The sequence below is a fragment of the Dreissena polymorpha genome, chromosome 4, assembly GCF_020536995.1.
Source record: "Dreissena polymorpha isolate Duluth1 chromosome 4, UMN_Dpol_1.0, whole genome shotgun sequence".
NCBI lineage: Eukaryota > Metazoa > Mollusca > Bivalvia > Myida > Dreissenidae > Dreissena > Dreissena polymorpha.
Window position 1 is genome coordinate 7,603,851 of NC_068358.1, and position 8,641 is coordinate 7,612,491.

Consider the following 8,641-nt stretch of genomic DNA (forward strand, 5'->3'; position numbering starts at 1 on the left):
CCATAATTTGTACGATACATATTTTAAAAAGCAAATTCAACAAATGAAAATGTTTTTCATTCATCACAAGTCATTTTGGGATGATAATATGTATCAAGAACATTTCGTTTATACAACAAAATACTAGTTAACGTCCCACATTTACCAGCTTTACCATTTAATCTTATGTCGATAGCGGCACTTATATCTTACTTACAATAAAATAACACTTTTTAATTGTATATAGTGGCTATTTAGTGAACTACTTTTTAATAAACAATTATTGTGTTATGTATTGTTTGGCGCACAATAGGTTAAGCGAATCAATGACGAATGAGGTCAATGACGGTATGAAGGAACGTTTGGAAACCGAACTGATAAATATGAGGTAGGTGATACCTTTTGCATGAATCTTTTAATTCGAAAAGTCCCGGGTTTGATTCCCGCGGGATGTAAACTCTTTTCATCAAAGTTTATTTTTTCTAAAATACTAACTTTAGACTATTCCAACTTTATTTACTATTGTTAATAAATACATAAACAGTTTGAAATGGTCCATTTATTTCCAAGGTCAAAATACCCCTTTGTGCTATGTAATATAGAAAACGTGTTTTAGATTCCAGGTTATGTTGAGTTATTATTTCCTGATATGTTTATGTATCATATAAACAAATTATGTGTTACAGTATGAGTTGATTATTAACTATCAATCATTTTTCCTTATTTAGCATTCGTTTGCACATTTGAACTATTCTGTAAAGTATGTAATTATGAACATAAATACGTAGGTGAGCAATATCTACTGACCAATGTGAATTATTTCGGTCCCGATTGTTTTCGTTTACACATAATGTATTCCAGTTATTCATACTTGTAAGCAGTTTATGATAGTTTTATGTAATGGATATATATTAAATAAATTTATGCAACATCTAAAATAAGTAAGAAATAAGTAAAATCTGAATTGTGGTGCAAGTAAAAAAAATTTTTAACGTTCTTTGTTTCTATACTTTATGTTATTTGTGTTGTATAAGAAAGATAAATGTTATCGTTAACAGTGTATACGCTCATTTTAAATAGTTGTATAAATAAAAACACTTAAACTTGAAGTACACTATTTTAATTCAACGTTACGACATTCGCTCATTTAAAAATAAAAACAATACGTGTTTAATAGTCTACAAAGATCTAATTAAAATGTTTAATGTTTGGTAACGCCTTACACTTAAGAACCGTCGCCGGCAGAAAGCAGAAGATCTAATGTGCTATTACGCAAGGGAATAATAGTTTTGAGATATTGAAGAAGTTTAATTTAAGAAAAGTATATGTGTGTGTTGTCTTAATACCGATCAACTATTGGTGCTACCGTAAAGCGCATCAACTTTGTATGTTGTCTTAGTAAGGATCAACTATCAGTGCCGCCCTTTAGACACCATAGCCGCTATAAATGCTATCTAGTGCCAACGAACTAAGAGTGCCGTCAAGGGTAAGCGTTTATCAATGAAGCTGCTATTCTACTATAATGACAACTTTAGATCGTATAGTGGTTTTCCTTTTATTTCTACGTATGTTTGCTGCGAGGGAATGAAGTTTGTACGTTCTAATACGGTCTCCAGCTAGATGGCAGATGCGCACGACGACTAGGTCATACACAATCGAAATTTCGGTTCCAATGGTGGCTAATGTTGGCCACCTCGCACGTATATGCAAAACCAAATCGTGTTACATTAGCTAATATTTACTTTACAAGTTGTCTATACGCATTGGCGAATGTTCGTGTTGTCTAAATGCGTTTCTACTTTATGTATATGATTGTATAACAGCGTATCGGCACGATATATTGTCTACATGCATATGGCCTATGAGAGATGTCTACATGCATATCAACAATGAGTGGGATATAACTAAATCCAATATGTGTGTTGATAATATAGAGAATATTAGGTAAGGGTCTTTGTGTACTTGAATTGATCTTAAGAGATTATGAAAGATTTAAACGGCGAGGCTCTAAAAAGACCATAGCTTAATATTTGTATTTATTGTTCCATATTTTCTTATTTTTACGCTGAAAATGTGCGTTAAGTTTAACCTTGGATAGTAATGTCGAACCTGTTGATGATCTTTCGAAAGAAATCTGCATCGATTCAAAATTAATCAGTTTACCTGTAACACAAGGAAGGTTTTATTTACAAAAATAAATTTTCTTTTGTAAAAACAGACAGAAACCAACACGACATTCATTATCGACCCCACAAGGTGATTAATATCCTTCGTAACTGTAAATGGTCTATTAACCCTTCCTCTTTATCATAATGATTTCTGTCACGAACTCTACTCACTGACGTTTTGGTTAAGGGATGCAATGATTTCTCGATTGTCTTTAAGCTGTGCTATGCATACATATTGCAGCTTCAATGGCGAACAGTAATTCCGAATGCATTTTCAACGTCATCATCCTGCATTTGGCTAAGCGGGTATTTCTTTGGAGACTTTCTGTGATCAACTAAAAAAGAAATGACTAACTAATCAAATAAATATCTATATTAAGGTAAAGCCAATTTCCATCGAATAGTAAAAAACTCCAAACAGGCAATGGTATGACATGGTATGAAATGGTATGGCATGGTATGGTATGGCATGGCCTGGCATGACAGGGTATGTCATGGCATTGCATTTCATGATATGACATAGCATAGCATAATATATCAAAACATAACATAGCATTGCATGGCATGGCATAACATGGCATGGTATGGTATGGCATAACATAGCATAGCATAGCATAGCAAAACATAGTATAGTAAAGTATATAGCATAGTTAAGTATATAAACCTCCACAAACGAAGGCTTATATTTTAGTTATAATAATGGTCGTTCGGTAGATGTTATGTTATGTGTTGTTGTTGATTGTTTAAGGTTCGTAAATATTATACTTTATTGGTTGTAGCTGTCTTGTAGTTGTCGAATTATTATTCTTGTTTTGCAGACGCAAGAAAAAAGAACTCAAAGAAAAACTCGAATCACAGCAACAACAAATAGACAAGTATTTACTGTATTTAATTACCATTGTATATAAGTTAAATTAGCGAAAAAAAAACACATTTTTTTTGTAAACACAATACAAAAGTGATAATAATAAAATAATTAAAACTAGTTCCTACATTTCTTTACTTTCCGTCGGTGATTAATATAATTCCAATGGAACTGTGTTGTAGTTAGTAAAGAAGAGACCGCGTTCATTATTATAATTATGTTTATTAAAAAATTATTCTTAAATAGAAATTAAGACAAGATATTCTTCAACTCTGCACCAATTCTTAGCTTTGCAATACAATTTGATTCATAATGTACATATATTGACAAAATCTGATTTATGAAAGGTTGACGAAAGACATAGAGGAAAGAGCGGCATACATTACCACACTCGAAAAAGAGAAGAACGAACACAGGTAAAGTCTCACCAGAACTATCGAAATACCGCATAAAAAAACACAAGTCTACGTTATGACCAGAGTTTCTAATTTTAAATGATTTATTGTAAGATATATTGACCACATGAGTTACATTCCATGTTAAATGTCTGTTGAACAACTGCTTTTGGAAATAAAAAACACTTGAAATACGGTGTTATATCATTTTTGAAAAAAAAAAGATCATCGAGCGCCACCTGAATTATGAATATAATATAATATTAAATATTATATATCTATTTAAAAATCATCATCATCATGATTCAATAAAACATCATACCTCGCATCATTTCCAAAAGATCCAAGATCCAACATGCTTTGGGCAAGTGTATGGTCTTAAATTAAAAACAGCTTACTGCATACAGTAAATTAAACTGCATTCATATCAAATAAAAAATAATAGTGGATTTTAAAAAGTTAATGTAGTTTGTTTTTCCTTAAGTTAGCTTTACTGACCACACCTTTGACTTCTTGTGAAAATGAAAGGCAGTGCATATTGTGTACATATGTTTGACAAGGAGGCCATTTTATAATAGTTTCGTCAATACGTGTACGTTTTTGTAGAGATCAGAATATTGTTTTGAGGTTAGACAGACGGAAGGATGTTCAAAGGATGTGGTCTCTACGACAACATACAACGGAGAAAAGGTGATAATAAAAAAGCTAATATTTACTTTTTACATTATTACAATATAATTATTTTTATTTAATAACATTGGCGTGACATTTGATCACCCGTGAAATATAAACTGTTCTGCTTAATCCTAACATGGTAAAGAATACAAATTGCATAAAAAAAAGCAGTATTTTGTGATGATCAAACGAAATCCTGGATATATTTAATATCAGTTCTTTGTAGAACACCTTCATTGCTATAATAACAAGAGCTACACAAAGACAGACAATAAGCTTCACTATTCTTTCGCTTTGATAGTTAAAATAATATATGTCAGTAATTTTATATAATTACCAACAATGACGCATTGAAGTTTAATATAGGTTCTTGCTAAACTTTATCAATTTAAAAACAAAAAATGTGAAAATGCCAAGAAATAATATATTCAACTGCTTTTAATTAATTTAGGCGAAGTAAATTAACTTTGAAAGCGTGATCTGCATATCGCCTTGGTGCACAAAGGTACCATGTGGCATTGAAATTTAATGGCACATGGTACCTTTATGCACCAATTGGGCGATATAAGCTTCATACACCTAAAATAGCCTACAACATATTGATCCCGACTACAAGTAAGCTTTCTACAAACAAAAAACATAACATGTCCATCCAAACTCAAGGTATTGAGCGGAAACTGTTGTTCTGTATTCTGTAAGTGATATTGATGGCACTGGCCCAAACAACATAATGGTCTATCTGTCAGCTAAAAAAAAGAGTTATTACACGTTCACGCTTGTGACCAAGCATGATGATCTCCGAAAAGTGTGTGAAGAATAAAATCAATATATGTACCATTTAAATAGATATGTACGTGCGTCACGCAAAACTTAACAAACAATGAATATTGAACGCAAACCTTAGCCGGACTTTTAAGTTCAATAAGTTACCTCTGATACCAGTGGAACTTATATAAGAGCCATTTATGCCAGACTTAATCGAAGGCCGTAGTTATGTAAAAGAAATCGACGCTCAACTCGAGTCCGTTGTCCAGGGCTTTACAAAATGTGTCATAAATATGAGTAAGTTGATTCACGGCTGACTCACCATGGATTAAACCACACTGATATTGTGTGAACAATTGATTTAAATAAATTATATTATGGTATGGTATGGCATGGTTTGGCATGTTATAGCATAGCATACCATACCATACCATAGCATAGGATGGCAGAGCAGAGCTAACTAGCTAACTAACTAAAATTATCTTTAAATAGAAATTAAGCAAAGATATTCTTCAAATCTGCACTAATTCTGAGATATGCAATACAATTGGATTTATCATTTACATATATTTACAAAGTCTGATTCATAAAAGGTTGACGAAAGACACAGAGGAAAGGGCAACATACATTACTACACTCAAAAAAGAGGACGACGAACACAGGTAAAGTCACGCCAGAACTATCGAAATAACGCATAAAAAATGCTAAGCATATACACTGGTATCAAATAGAACATAGTTTGAGTTATTTTATATCAGGACTGAACATTACATTTGTTCCAAAGAAACCCATATTACGACCCATTCCCAATAAAATAATTCAATAATTAAATGCTTATTAAATACTTTTGTGCAGTAAAACCAAAGTACAATTACAAAAAAATCACTTAAATCTCATTCCAATTGCCGCTCACCAAACAGAAAAGTTAAAATATTAAGTATGAGCACATCGATTATTTACGCGCAAAAACTCGTTAGAATTGCAATCAATTCAAATATTGAATGTTCCACTATGTGATATGTTTGGCAAATAATGATTTTTGAAAGCCTTTGTTGTACAAAAGTAATTCAATTCATGTTAAAAGGACATCGTTTCTAAGAAAACCCGGTTCACTCTTTCATGAGTTAAGTACTCTCTTTTGCTTGGTAAGGACGTTGTGTACACAATTTTAAACAGGGGTATCACTTGCAGTTGCTAAATGATTGATAATGATCGAATTAATACTATCCGATCTATTTCAAAACTTTTTGTTGTGATCAGTATGGCTTCCATAAGACACGTTTTGTGCAAATTTGTGTGTAGAGTTATACTTAGAATTTGTGTAAAATGTATGTACTCTACTTCCAAATCAAGCGTTACAAACTGTTGCTTGATTTCAACTATATTTAATTCGATGTTAATTAAATGTAAGGCAACGAATGTTACCCGCACCGGATATAAAACTATAAATTGTTGTTAAGGATGACTTATATAGATGTGCAGTATTATACGATAATTATTTAATATATTAATCTTATTTAATATTTTAATTCTCAGACGATTATTCATCGTAATGAGTATATATATTTCTGATTATAAATACACCTGTATAATTATTCTTGCAATATACGAGCATATGTTATTATATTTAGATATCATGTTGATGATAAACAATTTTTTTTTTAAATTTTTGATTTGCATATAGGTCTGCGAATAGACAATGCAGCATGTCGATGTTGCGCGGTTTACCGGAGAACACTAGGATAGACAAACAATTTAAGGAGATTTATGAAAATGAATGGTCCGACGCTTTTGAAAGCATTGCACTCAATTTAAGAACAGCTTGTTCTGTAAACAATGATAATAATGTTTTGTTCAACCAAAACAACTTACTGCCTAAGGAAGATGATATTGTAAACGACCTGTTGACAGTTTTAAAGGTAAGACTCTATTACAAACTCTTGGCGTAAACATTATTGGCGTTTTATTATCTTTCTTAACTTATTTATATTAGATGTTTGGTCTTGATTATTTCATAATGTACATTAGTTGTCCTTTATTGCAGACCGTTTACGAACTTTGCAAAGAATGGGCTTGGGATGAATGTTTCCGATTCCAAATACAATCAATTAAGGTATGATTTGTACCTGTATTTTATATGATCCTTAATTCAACGATTTTTACTGAAAGTGTATGATGTTATATTTACCGGTATATATTAACATGTAAATAACCAATACACGTTATTATTACTCATTAGGAGAACCCGGAAATGTCAGCAATGGTCTGGAAAGAGCTTTTGCAGAATTTTCTGGAAACCAGGAAGCAGTCGGCCAAAACTCATTTACAGGATATTGCACTGGTAATTATGTGAATTTATCCCGCATACAGACGAGTATTGCATATATGTGAAATATAAAAATATGAATAGAAGGTATATCCGGTCATTAATTATAAGGAATTTAAACATTTGTTAATCTTTAGTACTCGGAAGTCTGTGTCATTATCTGCATTAGCAATATAATAATTAAATGTGTTGTTTTATAGGCCATGAAGTCTAAAGTTACCCTCCAAAATGAATCCAAGGCTATGCAGTCATATGTCGACAAATGTTTTGAGTTGTGCTGGCTTTGTGTGGTTCAGGTGCCGCCGCTGGCCCTCAATTTTGATACTGGTGATCGGTTCGATTCGTCCCTTTTTACAGAGTACACAAAGAGAGGACCACTTATAAAGTTTTTGGTATGTATATATACATTTCATTTATAGTGTTCTTTGTTATATATTTTTTTATTTCTCGTTAACATTTTCTAAAGCATTTTAACTTCCGAATTTAAGGCATGGCCTTCTCTCCACATATTTGAGAATGGTCCTGTAGTTATGAAAGGTTTTGTGGAAACGCAAGAATTTGAAAGCCCTTCCGCGGTTAGCGAAAAAGACGGACATGAAAGCAGCAGTCAAGACAGCAATGATGCACAGTCGAGTATTCACAGCCTAAGCCGCCAAGACAGAATTACGAAGGTTGCCATAAATCTGACCGATCTTTATGAAACTGAGTGGGCCGATGCATTGAACTGTCTTGATTGCCGAGACAGTAAAGAAACCATAAAGATATTGTTAGATATTTTAAAGGTAAACTTATAATGCATTTATAATGCATTGACATATAAATTAAACAATATGTGTATGTACCACGGTACACCTACGAGCGAATTGTTTATCCGTTTAACTTTGTTCTGTCTTTGAGAAGAATAATTTGTAATATTAAAGATGCGATGACATTTTTAAAAACCTAAACCTAAAAACCATGCATAACTATACATGTATTGTGAATTACATACAAACAATTTGTTTTAAATTTTATTTTCCGCAATTAAGGATGTTTACAACCATTGTAAAAACTTAGTGAATGAAAAGTTCTTTTGCCATGTTCAGAGAGCAATAGAGTTGTCGGCGATGATTTACATGGTTAGTAACCATTTCATTCTCTCCGGTATTTTGTAACGTAAACAATGCTTAAAATACAATAAATTTCTCATTACAGTGTATGTTCGGATTGTATATTCATTGGTATTTGTCGACTAATTGATCAACATGTCTTTCTTATGAAATAGACACATTTCTAAAATGAATTGGCTTAATACACATGTACTAAAAGTCTGCGGAACAAATACATCATTAAAAATAATGTGAAGACATACGTCAAGCGGTTTGAGGTGAGGGTCACGGTTCGACGAACCGACGCAACTGAATGGTCATTTTCAAACGACAGGAGTCGTAATTTTTACCCTGTCAAGGAAATGCACTATATTTCATAT